Below are 16,634 nucleotides of genomic sequence, written 5' to 3'. Positions count from 1 at the left end.
GTTTCATAAAATTAAGAAAAAATAGTACATTCATTTACAGACATTTTCTGCCTTTTATGGACTCAAACCCAGGACCTACTACATATAAGACTGTAACTCTACCCATGTAGCTAGTTGGATGTTATAAAAACTGGTATACCTTCACATGTACTACTAGGCTACCTGTTAGCATTACTGAACACCGTGCTGTGCAAACATGCTTAAACACACTTATAAATAAATAATTAATTACATCCAGTTTCTATTTTTAGATGTCTGGCAGGTGTCGGCCATGTATGTATGAGCTCCACTCGACTTTGCTGCACTCTGCACCCCGCCACGCAAATGAAAATTTAAAAAAAGAAAAAAAAGAAATAAAAACTTTAATTATGAAATTAATTACGTGAGATGTTCACCAGATGTCAGCTGTCTATATGTGAGCACATCTTGCTTGGCATTGCTGCGCTCTGCATCTCGCGGGGCAAACATGCAGTGTAAAAAAAATAAGTAAATAAATTAAAAAAATATAACATATCATAAAATGACATATTATACAGTTGACATAATTCACAACATTACAACAGGCAATGCCGGTTAGCTAGGGTTAAACTTTTCCCGACTCCGCAAAGTCTACTCTTCAGTTTTTCCCTTGGAACTAGACAAACCTTCAACTTTAGCACTCAAACCATTCATTTTACAGCCCATCACTTGCTTAAAACTCATAACAAGCACTAAATACCCCTAGCACTAACCCCTCTTATACTGTCCAGAAGGACAAGGCTTTCAATTCGTCCCCACCAGTCAGTCAGAAAAACAGCTCACTCTACCTATTCAGGCATACCCAAAGGGCAGTTTCCGGTGTACTCTCCAGTCCAACTAGTGAATCTGGGCATTTTGAGGCAATGTTACAACTGCCTCATGTACACAGACAACCCTCTCCTCTTACCACCAAACATTAATACATGGGAGAGATGCAATTATACAGCCAGACTGGAGGCAAAGCTCTCTCAACCCCAGACTGTAGCTGACTGTCAAGAGGAGAAGGGTAATACTTGCAACACACCACCAGTCTCACATAGACCTAACAAACCAACACAGGCAAATAACACACATAAATACATGAAAACATACTCGGAGGCTCTAAATAAAAATCTGCAAAAGCAACAGAGACCTCCAAAGCAGACATCAAAGCAACTTCCAAAACCCATCACCAACCATGAAGCACATACTTCACATAATCAGTGTGCCACGCAATCACAGCCCTTAAGGCAAAATAACATACCCAACACACTAGTGATAGGCGACTGTATAGTCAAGCACACTGATGTCCCACTAACTAGGCTGGACAAGGAGAAGGTTACAGTTAGCTGCCTGTCGGGTGCCAGAATCCGCTACATAACACAAGCACTCAGGTCACAACAGAACAAGTACAAATATGACTCTGTCATTGTACATGTTGGTGTGAATGACCTGAGATGTACCTCCCTGGACTACATGAAAAGAGACAAGGAAGAGCTCTCTGATCATGTAGTCCAGGCAGGTCTGACCCTGAGTAGCATCCTGCCCTCACCAAGAATGATCCCACAGTATAAAGAAAAAATGATCAACTTCAACAATTGGCTAAGTTTCTGGTGTCATTCAAAGGGGATCCAGTATCTGTCTGCCTGGGATGACATGCTCGACAAGCCACATTGCTTCACAAGAGATGGCTTGCACCTGTCACCCTTAGGCTTTCGGATACTGGCAAAGGCTCTTGCTGCCCCCATAGTGCCTTTTTTAGGCAAGGCTCAAAAGACAAACCCACCACCGTCAACAGCACAAGCAACCAAAAACTGAGGGTAATGCTACTCAATGCCAGAAGTCTAAACCTCAAAATGCATGCACTCGAGGCACTCCTCAGTATGGAGAACATCGATATCTGTGCAGTAATGGAAACCTGGTTTAAGGCTCCAGAGAGCACCCCAACACCAGGCTATAACTCATACCATACCTTTCGGCCACAGAACCCGAACCGAAACACAAAAGGCAGGGGTGTATCCATATTCATCAAGGATACTCATACCTCCAGGTTAGTGGTGCAGCACAATGCATCAGAGATCATCCAAGTGCAACAAACAATGGGCAAAACTACAATCCAAATTGTAGCTTGCTACAGATCACCCACTATGACCCAGGACCCCCATTCCACATTTCTGGAGACACTCGGAAATATGTAGGTCCTACCAAACACCCTAATACTGGATGATTTCAACTAACCAAGCATTAACTGGGAGATCTACTCAGGTACTAACTCCTTTGCCCAACGCTTCCTAGAATTTATAAACTCAAATGCCCTGGATCAACTGGTCAATACCCCCACCAGAGGGAACAACATATTGGACCTGGTCATCACCAACATGGGCGACCATCGCTGGTTAGATCAGACCATAGACTAATCACTCTGGGTATTTACATTCCGCCCCCAACCCCAATCAAGGAAACCACTGTGAAAAACCTTTCAAAAGCAAACTTCACATTGCTAAAGACCGAGGTGGAATGGTTCACAGCCCCCACGCCAATGGACAATGCTGTCCAAGCTGCTTAAACCTATACAAAGGCACTCTATGATCATCTGCAGGAATGCATGGATTGTGCTATCCCAAGTAAAACCAAGACTCACTCCTCCAAGAAAAAGAAACCAGTCTGGTGGACCCCTACCATAAACAGGCTCTACAATAGAAGGAGGAAAGTAGTACAGATAAGAGCAAAATCCCTAGAAGGAAAGATATCCCTGATCAGTATCAGCAAGAAACTATGATCTCTCATTAAATCATCCAAGTCCAGCTTCGAAAGAAAAATTGCCAAGGACTCCAAAGATAACCACAAAGCATTCTTTAGCTATGTCAAGAACCTAAGTGGAAACTCTCAGATCTGCTCTGAGTTGGTGCAGAATGGCACAAAATACACTGAACTGACTGATATTTCCAACATTTTGGCAGACAGGTTCAGTGCAAACTTCACACCCCTCTCACCCCCTAAAGGGCCCATAACCATACCAGAAGAATGTAAGGCCCCGGCAATCACTGACACACAGGTTAAAACAGCCCTATCCAAAGCCAAAAACACAGCCTCAATGGGACTAGACAGTGTCCCAGGCTGTGTCTTACAAGAGCTCCAAAATGAACTAACCCCTCACCTTAACACACTGTCCAAACCCAGCCTCTCTACAGGCTATGCACCCACAGAGTGGTGCACAGCAACAGTTATCCCACTCCACAAAGGAGGTGTCACAATGGACCCTGGGAACTACTGCCTTATAAGCCTGACTAGCCTGGTCTGCAAGGCTATGGAGTGCATCATCATGGAGCTCATTAACAGAGACATTGGGAACCTCCAATCTTTGAACACTACCCAGTTTGGCTTTGTTAAGGGCAGATCATGCCTCCTAAGCCTGGTGGACTTCTTTGTGACAGTTACCAAGGCATTAGATGAGGGTAAGGAGGTTCACACAGCCTACCTAGACCTTGCAAAGGCTTTCAACACCATTCCCCATTCTGGTATTATAGACAAACTCACCAACCTGAACATTAACCCCTACATCATGAGATGGGTTGCAAACTGGCTCATGGACAGAACCCACATGGTGAGAGTTGCAGAATCTAGGTCCGACTCTAAACCTGTTACAAGTAGTGCCCCTCAGGGCTCAGTCCTAGGACCCCTCCTGTTCGGTATATACTTCTCAGAGGTACAGGCAAGCGCAGGAGGACTTTGGCTGACTGCAAACTAGGGGCCATAACTGAATCTCTGGCTGATACAGACACCCTCCAGACGGGTCTCACTGAGACGGATAGCTAGTGTCAAAATCATGGCCTCAAACTGAATGCCAAAAAGTGCATAGGCATCCCCTTTGGAAAAAACAAAGTACCCACAAACTACCACATAGGTGGTAGTCCCCTAAATACAGAAAACGTAATAAGCGATCTGGGGACCCAAGTAGATAGCAATCTCTCCTTTGATAATCATATTGCCAAGGTGGTTAGAAAATCCTTCTACGTGGCCCACCTAATCTCAAAAGGGTTTGCATCCAGAACAAAGGAGGTTATTGTGCCTCTCTACTCATCACTTATTAGACCCATTATAGAATACAACTTCCCATTTGGGATGTACCTTACAAGACACTTGCAACAGCTGGAAAGATCACAAAAGTACCTCACCAAGAGGATTACTGGTCTCAAACAGATGACCTATGCAGCCCAACTAAAGAAACTCCAGCTGTACTCGGTTGCATACCGCTTACTTAGAGGTGATCTCTGCTTGACATACAAGGCCATGTTGCACCCAGAATTAATGGATATGCTCCACCTAAAAAAAACAAATCCCTGAGAGCCACACAGTCTAGGGGTATAAACCTTATCACAACAATAAATAGGATGTGCTGGAGGGATAGATTCCTGACCCAGAGACTCTCCATGCTTTGGAACAAGATTCCAATATACATCAGGCAGAGCCCCTCTCTAGCACTCTTCAAGAGAAACCCTGACGGGTGGATGGGAAACAGAAAATTTACCCTGGGGATCACTGCAGTGGCTCTGCTGGACAGAGGTGCAGGGAACTAATGGCTCTGCTGGTCAGAGGCACAGGGAACTAATCTAAGGGGGTGGCGAAAGCCAACACACTCTAGCTAGGCTTATAAATGCCCTAGAGTAGATAGCCTAGTACCTACCTATGAACCTATGAACCTATGAACAGGGAGCATTACATGGAGCCTCACACTCATCTGCAGTCATGGGTAGCCACTACACCAATCCCTACATTGGTTCAATATTCATGTTTCTCGGCTGCCAAGGGAGAACTGTGGCTGTGTACATGGATACATTCTGTGTAGGCTCCACACTGTGGCTACAGAGATTTTATTAAATCCTGGGGTATATTTTGTTGCAGATTTGTTGACTATGATGATATATTTATCCACATTTTTAGAGACAGCAACAATTTTATTCAGTGTTGTCTTACTCCTTGTACCGCCTCCTAGATGTAGGAGTTGTTCTCTTTTCCTGTAATCATTAAACATGTTATCTGCATCAGCTTATAGAAAAGGGAATACAAATAATATACTATTTCCTTGAATTAATATATTCATAGACTGTGCTCTTTGCACTTTGCAGGGAAGTACAGTTTCCTAAAATCTTTAAAGTCTATTTCATTGCTTGTATTAATATCCATCATGTGGAGTAATAGGTCCATGTGTTAAGTTTCAGTTCAAAGTAAACCAGAAATTATAATTTAGTATGAGAACTTGGTTCTGGGAATATGTAAACTGTTTAAAACATGACTTACATCAGCAAAGCTAGACTTCTTCAAGTAAAAAGTGAATACACATATGACTGGGGGGAAAAGGCAGTTCCGTGTTGCTGGCAACAAGGAGCTATAATACATTTCTGATACTGATAAACACTCTTACTTCCTCTTTTCAGAAGTTAGAAATGCAATAAGAGAATTCTTACTAACCAGTCTGAATATATGCTATCATTGGTATATTCTGATTCCTGCAGATCTGTAAGTTAATAACTATTTACCCTAAAAGAGAACAACATTGACATTTACTAACAGAAGCTAAAATATTTATAGTAAAGCAGGGAGCATAACTGTTAATATGATCATGTAAACTAGATAATTGTCAGTGTTGATGAGACAAACCAACCCCATGTGAAAAAAGGGAAAAAGGGTTTGTGGATGGATGGACTTTTAGTTAAACTTCTCAGCCTAGAATCCCTCCTATGTCTTGTAAACTGAATAACTATTAGAATTTCCAGCTGTCATGTTAGATCTCTTACTCTTGCCTGGGACAGCCCTACTACCCCCGTTACTAAGCTTTACTGTAAGGTTTTTCACTCTTCAGACCAAAGCTTTGGAAAACAGTGCCCTACAGATTACATGCTCTTCAATCATACTGTCTCACCCGGAAAGAGAAAGAATATGAAAAAAGAAACTAAATGTATCTGTTTTCATAGCTGCTCAGTAACATAAGTGATATAGCTTAGCCACTCTATTTTCTTACTCAAATAATTCTATTAACAATCTTATCTGCACACTTTCTCTTTTATAACTTCTCTATATTGCCAAAACATTCCCCTTTCTTCATTGCTGTATCTTATACTGTGTAGTTACCTTCTGTTATAATAGTCTTATTTTGAAAAATGTCTTTGTTTCACACTTACTACTTTTAGCTAAGTTTCTGGTTTCTACATACCTGCCCGGCCAGAAATGATTCATATGGATAAGTGCTCAGTTTTGTTACAAATTTAAACAAATGAACAAACACATAGACACAGTTACATGGTACCAACCATAAAATTAAACACAGACCCCCACAAAATGTTTTGTACTCTGGAAGATCTGGGTATTTTCATCAAATAATACAGATGAATTAGACATAAAGAAATGTGTATACAGCTACATTAAAAAGTTAAAATCATATTGCAATGAACAAAGGTCAGATGTATGGATGCTTATATTAGAACCTTACCTGGAATCATTAGATAAACATATCAAATGTTGATTAAATAAGGAGCCAGCTAATGTTTCCAAAAAGCAAATATTCTTTAGGCACATTGGGCACTGGAAGGTTAGAATGGTGTCTGTTTCTAATTTTGATACAAAAAAGTGCAATTGTTAATGATAAAACCATCTCTGCATTGTTTGTGGATGCAATGAGAAACATATATTTTTTTAATTATGACATATTTTTGTAAAAAAAAGTCATTTATTTCTAGATTGGAGCTGCCAAAATTACAGCTCTTGGAGTTTTCCAGATAGCATTTCCTGGGGGGGAATTTGAGATACATAATATGAATATCCACAATATCAATACATTTTTTCCTTTTTGTGTGATTTGCAATGGCTACTTTAAAACAGCAATGTTGTTTACAAAGTACCACCAACACAGTTTGGTGAGGCAGCTAGTTAGAAATATTGATAGCTTATTTACTTACATTTTCGGTGAGCACAATTAGTTTTCACATAGCATTGCTTTATTCATCTCATGATGCAGCTAGTGTGTTACACCAGAACTCTTGCTATACTTGTTGTCACAGAGTGGAAAAATGTCATTAGCTGGCTGTGGAGTTGAAAAGAGCTATATGTTTGTAAAGGCCCTCTCTTCTTTGTCTCAAGGGACTTGGTGGATGGAGTGAAAGTGCTATTTGCAGTTGACATCAGTAACATAGGTATGAATGATGACAAAGGTCTGACACACTAACCACAAAACATTTGCACAAATATATAAAGCAGTTATGCATGTTTTGTGTATGCACTTTTGTACAACTCAGCTGTACCATCATGGAATATTCTCAGAACTATTGACGTGATATTTTGGGATTTGTGTGATAAAATGTTATGGTGTTTAGCTTGTGGTACCACTTCACAACAGAACAGGACAACTCCTATAAGACACCAGAGTAAAATGAATAGTTGCAGAGGTACTATAAAACACTAATAAGGAAAAAAAAACACAATTTGTACCTGCTTAACAGAAGCACCTAGAATCAAGCATATATGTATCTGTGATGGGATCAGAACGGGTGTCTATGGGGTGGAGCCTAGATGGCAGACTGAAGGCAGCACTTTTTTGGAGCTTCATAAAACTACTTTAAATAACAGGAAAATAATTATTTCTTTCTAGAAAAAACTGTTAAATAACATTCTTTAACATCTTTACTACCAATATACTAACTTTGGAATATATTCACCAAAATTTTCCTGTCAGAAATATCTGGAGTTTAAAACTGTTCTGAGAAAATGAGTGGTTCAAAGAATTCTCATGCAGAAACTACTCTGAGGAAAGAAATCCAGTTGATGTCCTCTACTTGAGTTGTTTTTGAAAATGGACGGTTTCAAGGACAATTTAGAAAATCTAAGAGAAAGTTGTCATAAACAAACTGAAACCTTTAAAGAACTACTACAGCAACATCAAACCAAAATATTAAACATCAAAGAGTCATTGTCTGATATAGTTGGAAGGCTTAGAGAGGAGGAAACCAGGTTGAATTTCTTCAGCAACAGAATAAGTGGCTTACCAACAAGATGGATGATTTGGAAAACAGAGAAAGGAGATCTAATGTAAGAATCTTTGGGTTACCAATGAAGACTGAAGGTGATGATATTATTTCATTTCTTAATTCTTGGTTACCTGACTTCCTAGATCTAAAAGAAGGTTTCGCATATGGTATAGAAAGAGCTCATAGAGCTAAAGGGAAACCTATTTCTTCATCATCTACATCTACACCCAGATCTATTGTAGTAAAATTTCTATCTTATCTTGACAGAGAACTAGTTTTTAAATGTGCTTGGAGGAAAAGCCTACTGAAGTATAAGCAGAATCTAATCAGATTTAGGTTCATAGGTTCATAGGTTGGGACTAGGCTATAAGCTGTAAGGCCTATAAAAGCCTAACCATAACAATTCCCTGGATATTTCTTCCCACAATATTTACTTCTCTGGACCCCTGTCTAGCAGGGCGACTGACATGATCCCTGGGGTTAATTTCCTTTCTCCCATCCAATCATCAAGGTTCCTTTTGAAGAGGGCCAAGGAGGCACTCTGCTTGACATGTATGGACAGTCTATTCCAGAGTATGGGGAGTCTCTGGGTCAGGAAACTATCCCTCCAGCATGTTTTGTTCATTGTGATGACAAGGTTTAGATCCCTGGAGCGTATGGCTCTGAGGGATTGGGATTTCTTTAAGTGGAGCATGTTCAGCAGCTCAGGGTTTGACATGGCCTTGTATGTTAAGCAGAGATCACCTCTGAGTAGACAATATGCCACAGAGTATAGCTGGAGTTTTTTTAGACGGTCAGCATATGGCATCTGCTTTAGGCTTGTGATTCTTTTAGTGAGGATTTTTGTGGCCTTTCCAGCTGTTGTAGATGTCTTGTGAGGTACATACCAAACGGGACATTATACTATATAATGGGTCTAATGAGAGATGAGTACAATGGGACAATGACCTCCTTTTTTCTAGATGAAAAGCCCTTAGTGATGAGGTGTGCCCCATAGAAGGATTTCCTGACCATTGTGGCAATGTGGTTATCGAACGTGAGACCACTGTCCACCTGTATCTTTAGGTTTCTCATCACACTTTTGATGTTTAGTGTACTGCAACCTATGTGGTAATTCATCGGTACATGTTTTTTTTCCAAAGGGGATAACTATACATTTCTTGGCATTAAGCTTGAGCCCATGCCTCTGGCACCAGGCATCTGTTTCTGTAAAGCCCTTTTGTAGAATATCCACATCATTTAGGTATTCAATAATGGCTCCCAGTTTGCAGTCATCTGTGAACTTTATTAGCCAGAGTCCCTTAGTGTTGGCCTGTATTTCAGAGAAGTAGATGCCAAACAAGAGTGGTCCCAGGACTGAACCCTGAGGTACTCCACTTGTCACCTGTCTGGAGCTGGATTTGGAGTCGGCTACTTTTACAGTCTGGGCTCTGTCAGTAAGCCAGTTGGCAACCCATTGAGTGACATAGCGATTAAATAAATGGAAGTGAAAGGAATCAAACCCTGTATCCATGACTAACCACTCATAGCCTTAATCATCTCTGCTATCTGCCAGGTGGAATAGTCATTTGATAATGACTATTCCTCCAGAGTCCTAGAAATGAAGAAAAGAGCTTGGCCACTTCCAAAGTTACTCAAGCAAAACAAAATAAAAGTCCAACTTGCATATCTTGCAAAAATAAGGATTTTTTTCAAATGAAATGAGGACATTTAATGACATTGAGGAAGCAATTACTTTCATCAAAAACAATAACATAATGACAGTTCCAGAGGAGATGGATTGGTCTTCAGCTATTTCACTGAAATGATCCCCTGAGAAAAATACTTGGATTGATGTGAAGGAAAAAAAAGCAAAGAACTGATACAAAAAGCGTTACTTCTACTGCTTCTCTCAAAGAATCAACTAAAACTAAAAATCCTTGCTAAAGGTACAAAAGTATGTATAGTCTATATATATTTTCTCAAATATTTTACTAATTTCCTTTCACTATTGTCATTAATTTCATATATGTACTTTACGTTTATTTGTTAACTTAAACACAATAGACTGATAACAACAGTTTAACTGACATTGCTATTTTCACACTAATTTTGGATGGGGAGGTGTAGAAAAGTGATGTTTGGGAAGGATGCCCGATAACACATCTTGAACATTGAAATGTAACAGTGAATCTGCATAGGATGGTTTTGATTTCATTAGTATTTTATCGATAAATGGCTTCTGAGTTTTAAGCATATAATTATTTTATTTCCATAATGAAACACGCCTTTTGATTAAATTTGAATGTATATAACATTTGTGGAATCATTAAATCAAGCGCAGTCTTGATTTTTCAGTTAAACTACTCTTTTTCAAAAAATGACTTTTTCGAAACTCAAGACTTGTGAACAATCATTCCTGTACAACTCGCGAGCATGCAAATACGCTTATCGCATTAATTTGAACACAGAATGCTCGTTCTTTCACTCAATCACAAGATACACCCCTTTCATTTTTATCAGTACCTCGATTAAGATATATTTTATCACTAGATGGAGTAATAAAAGTTTGAAGGGTATTAGGAAGTCTACAATGATGCCTAATGGTTAAATCTTTTTACTTACTATTATCTGTTCTTATAGCATAGGAAACCTTCTTCTGAATAACTTGTTGTGTACCTCACACTCTCTTCCTGTTAACTCAGTGATTATTAATCAATAATATTGAGGGAATCTCATCCTATTCTACATAACTTCCTATACAAGTCTGAAGGAAAACATGTTAGCAAGGTAACTGTACATGCCCCTATACACTTCCTCATTGTCTTAAAGAGACAGTAGATCTCTTAAACAGTTTAACATCATTGAACATAAAACTTTTTAAAAGTTATGAAGTATGGAAATTCTAAGGTATATGAATGTATTTGGAATAAAATTATCTGTCAACACATATATTTGCTTGACTTTGCACATAAATAAATCAGCTAGGGAAACCAGATAATAAACTTAAAATGAACAATGTATATACATCTGAAGCCATATGGACATAGAGGGCAAAGCAAAATTACTTAACAATAGCACCTTTTAATAAGATATATTCAAAAGATTGTCATGAATTACACATGGCTTGGTCAACAAATAAAATAAGAATGACATCTTATGGTGCTTGTGTTTTATCATAGCCAGATTAGTAACAAGGAATGATTTGTAATGAACTGTGAAACAACTACATGTTCAAGTGGAAAAGGGTGTGTGAGGTATTATCTGATTTTCGATCTCCTGTTGTGGCATGTACTCATCATCATCTTCTTTCGGCTCTTCCCATTAGGGGTCACCACAGTGGATCATCTGTTTCCATTTTTTCCTGTCATCTAAATCTTGCTCTGTCACACCAAACGCCTGCATGTCCTCTCTCACCACATCCATAAACCTTATCTTAGGCCTTCCTCTTTCCCTCTTACCTGGCAGCTCCATCCTTAGCATATTTTTCCCAATATACCCAGCATCTCTCCTCAGCACATGTCCAAACCAACGCAGTCTTGCCTCTCTTGCTTTGTCTCCAAACTGTCCAACCTGAGCTGACCCTCTAATATACTGATTCCTAATCTGGTCCATCCTAGTCACACCCAGTGCAAATCTTAACATCTTTAACTCTGCCACATCCAGCTCTGACTCCTGCCTTTTTGTCAATGCCACCATCTCCAACCCATATAACATAGCTGTTCTCACTACCCTCTTGTAGACCTTCCCTTTCACTCTTACTGGTACCCGTCTGTTACAAATCACTCCTGACACTCTTCTCCACCCATACCACCCTGCCTGTACTCTCTTCTTCACCTCTCTTCCACACTCACCATTACTCTGAACTGCTGATCCCAAGTATTTAAACTCATCCACCTTTACCAACTCTACTCCCTGCATCCTCACCATTCCTCTACCCTCCCTCTCATTTACACACATATATTCTGTCTTAGCCCTGCTGACCTTCATTCCTCTCCTCTCTAGAGCATATCTCCACCTCTCCAGGGTCTCTTCAACCTGGTCCCTACTCTCACTACAGATCACAATGTCATCTGCAAACATCATAGTCCATGGGGCCTCCTGTCTGATCTCATCTGTCAACCTGTCCATCACCACTGCAAATAAGAAAGGGCTCAGAGCTGATCCTTGATGTAATCCCACCTCCACCTTAAACGTATCTGTCACTCCCACCACAGTCCTCACCACTGTCACATTACCCTCGTACATATCCTGTACCACTCTTACATACTTCTTTGCCACTCCCAACTTCCTCATACAATACCCCAACTTCTCTCTAGGCACCCTGTCATATGCTTTCTCTAAGTCCACAAAGACACAATGCAACTACTTCTGACCTTCTCTGTATTTCTCCAACAACACTCTCAGAACAAACATTGCATCTGTAGTGCTCTTTCCTGGCATGAAACAATACTGCTGATCACTAACCATCACCTCCCTTCTTAACCTAGCTTCCACTACTCTTTCCCATAACTTCAAGCTGTGACTGATCAATTTTATCCCTCTGTAGTTACTGCAGCTCTGCACATCACCCTTATTCTTAAAGATAGGTACCAAAACACTTTTTCTCCACTTCTCAGGCATCCTCTGACTTTCCAAAATTTCATTAAACAATCTAGTTAAAAATTGCACTGCCATTTCTCCTAAGCACCTCCATGCTTCCACTGGTATGTCATCTGGGCCAACAGCCTTTCCATTCTTCATCCCCTTCATAGCTGTCCTTACGTCCTCCTTGCTAATCTGTTTCACTTCCTGATTCACTATCCCCACATCTCCCAACCTTTTCTCTCTCTCTTCTCTTCATTCATCAGCCCCTCAAAGTACTCTTTCCATCTACTCAACAAACTCTCCTCACTTGTGAGTATGTTTCCCTCACTATCCTTTATCACACTTTCCTGCTGCACATCTTTCCCAGCTCTGTCACTCTGTCTAACCAATCGGTACAGGTCCTTTTCTCCCTCGTTAGTGTCCATCCTCTCATACAACTCTCCATATGCCTTATCCTTAGCCTTTGCCACCTATCTCTTTGCCATGTGCCTCATCTCCTTATACTCATGTCTACTTTCTTCATCACTTTGACAATCCCACTTCTTCTTCACCAGCCTCTTCTTCTGTATATTCTCCTGTACTTCCTCATTCCTCCACCAGGTCTCATTGTCCTCCTTCCTCTGTCTAGATGTCACACCAAGCACCTTTCTAACAGTCTCCCTTACTAGTTCTGCTGTAGTTACCCAGCTATTCGGTAACTCTTCACTGCCTCCCAATGCCTGTCTTAACTCTTCCCTGAACTCCACCTCACAATCACCATTTTTTAACTTCCACCATTTAATCCATGGCACTGCTTTCACACTCCTCCTCCTCTTCTTGATCACCAACGTCATCCTACAGACCACCATTCTATGCTGCTTAACTACACTTTCCCCTGTCACCACTTTACAGTCTCCAATCTCCTTCGGATTGGCCCTCCTACATAAGATATAATCTACTTGTGTGCATCTTCCTCCACTCTTGTATGTCACCCTATGCTCCTCCCTCTTCTTAAAATGTGTATTCAGCACAGCCATGTCCATCCTTTTCGCAAAATGCACAATCATCTGACCTTCTGCATTCCTCTCCTTAACACCATACCTACCCATCACTTCCTCATCCTCTCTGTTCACTTCAACAACATGCTCATTGAAGTCCACTCCAATCACTAGTCTCTCACCCTTGGGTACACTCACCACCACTTCATTCAACTCACTACAAAATTTTCTTTATCATCCATCGTACACCCAACTTGTGGAGCATATGCACTAACAACATTCATCATTACACCATCAATTTTGAGCTTCATAAACATCACTCTATCAGACACTCTCTTCACCTCTAACATACTCTTGGCATACTGTTCCTTTAGGATAACCCCTACCCCATTTCTCCTGCAATCCACACCATGATATAACAATTTGAACCCACCTCCTATACACCTGGCATTACTTCCCTTCTATCTGGTCTCTTGCATGCACAATATATCAACCTTCCTTCTCTCCATCATATCATGTACTATGAGAAAATTTATAACTGAAGTGTTATGCTATAAATTAGGCATTGCAGGTGTAGAGTCCATAGCCGAGAATGTTTTTATGTATGCTGCTTCTTTTAAACAAACCAAACTAAGTAGCAGGACTGCATATTTCATGGTATATTTACCCCTTTAGGGAACAGACCGTGTTGAAAAGCCACTAATATTATGAACATGACTGAGTGGATACTTTACTTTCATTTCAATGGGCGGTATCATTTTAGAGTCCAATTTACTGTCAATGCACCGTTACTGCGATGTAGCATTAAAATGTACTGTTTTTTTCGGCTTTAAATATCGTATGTCTGTGAATCATGAGCCTGTTACTCTTGTTTATATTAGGATAGAAATTTAAACATTTTACCACTTGCACTAAACTGATCAGGGTTCACTCCAAATTAATGACAAACTAACTCTCTAATTGGAGTACCATGCACTGTAATAATTAAGACGTGTTCTACTTTTACATGCAAGCTGTCTTGTACAGCAACGTTTTGGCAGCAATTGTATATGCCATGGCATTTCTTTATGCAGAGATTACTGTGATCTCTGCTGTTAAGCTTCTTCACTTGAGTGAATGTAGATATCTTAGAAAATAAAGTGGTTCACTGTTTGTGGGGAGAGTGATTTGTACTGTTTCTTCTTTTGCTAGTCATACTGCAGAAAGTAAAGAGTTGTGGGGAAAGCACTTGCACGCTACCGTCCTGGATATGACTTATAGACAGTAGAAGATATCATTCCCAAAATATTACCCACCGAAAATGAGATTCTATAAAAAACACACTTGTGTGACACATAATTCTTGAGTAAATTAAACAAAACATTTCAGTGGAAGAAGGCTTTGAAAAGAGGCATTTCTCTTACTTTGGATCTGGTTGTGGTAATAAGTAAATACTGACCTTACTACTTGTTATTAAATTAAAAAAAAAAAAGCTATCTTAAATGAACAAGATTAATAAGCTTTGTCTCTAGATAATGCTGAAGAATTACCATTATGCTGAATAGAGCAATGGAAGGTATTGTAGGATATTATTAACTAGTATTAAAAGGTTATTATGTCTTCAATAGAAGAAAAAAGAAAAATAATAAAAGTAAAGATACCACAATAAAAAGTAGAAGCCCAGGCTAATAGTTGATACTACTGTTAATATACCTCACAACACAGGCTCCAATCTCCTTCAGACTGGCCCTCCTACATAGGATATAATCCACTTGTGTGCATCTTCCTCCACTCTTGTACGTCGCCCTATGCTCCTCTCTCTATATAGTGTATCCTATAAGCCAGATACGGAATGAAATGGTTGGTCAATAGGGATTCACTAGTGATGGAAGAAAACAGGATTATCTTAACACCTTTTATTGATGTTTTAGCTGTACTATACAAATGTTTGTTCAATACGAAACTATGTACTTGGTTTATCACACACAAATGTTTGGGCTATAAGATATAGGAGGTTTGCATGCGCAAGAAATATTAAAAAAGTTTAATATGCCTTATCCAGACAGTAATCTTTTAAATTATATACAAGATTATAGAAGGTAATACATTAATTAATTTTTTATTTTCCTTTTCTCTTAATAACTTTTATATAATATATTGTAAGCTTTTTAAATCATAAACATCTACTTAAAGAATAAGAAAGTGGATCTGTCATATGGTAGAGAATTTTAGAGTAAAGTAGAAACCGTAAATAACCGTGATAAACTTTATAGTCAGAATTCGATACTGCGTTTTTTCCAAAATGAGCATTTATTCTTGTGTGTTATTGTGTTAAAAATAGTTGTTTATGCTTGGGAACAACTTTACCATACATTCTCCAGAGAAACATATAATGAAGCCTCTAACCTTCATTATAGTTTGATTTATTTTCAGTAATGAGGGTTAATCTGACTGAATTTTTTAGTTCTGTCAGATTGGGAATGTTTTTCATTCCATGTTTGTTAAAAGGTTACTTTAAGTATCTGTTTGTACACATGCATGAGATTATTTACTGTACACATGTTTTCTTATCTTTTTGACCTCCTTTAAGTTCTAAATTATATAATTCAAAAGGAATCAATAACCTGTCTATTAGATTTAATATATGTATGAAAGTTACACAGCAATTAAATAACAAAATATCTTGTCACTATATCCAATTCAAATATTCTTCAATTGTAAATAAATAAGATGGACATAGTGTTACTCTCTTTAAATGTTAATGGTTTAAATAACCCAAGGAAAAGATCCAGCTTACTTAAATATCTAAAATTAAATAAAGCACAAGTGGTATTTTTGCATGAAACTCACTTTAAAGCTAACAATAACTTTATATGGAATCCAAATGAATTTCTAAGGTTATCTAATTCGTCATATAGTAAAAAAACAGAGGAGTATTAATATTATGAAGGAAAAATGTCACCAATCCTCAAGTTATTTATAACTATGAAGACAAAGATGGTCTTTTATCAATTGTAATAATAAGATTTAGTAACATAATTTGGACTTTGGTGAACTTATATTGGTTCCCTGGAATGGGAGTAGCAACAGTTAAAAA

The sequence above is a fragment of the Protopterus annectens genome, chromosome 4.part0 (genome assembly GCF_019279795.1).
Source record: "Protopterus annectens isolate FY-2018-M chromosome 4.part0, PAN1.0, whole genome shotgun sequence".
Taxonomy (NCBI): domain Eukaryota; kingdom Metazoa; phylum Chordata; order Ceratodontiformes; family Protopteridae; genus Protopterus; species Protopterus annectens.
This window is presented reverse-complemented; position numbering follows the sequence as displayed.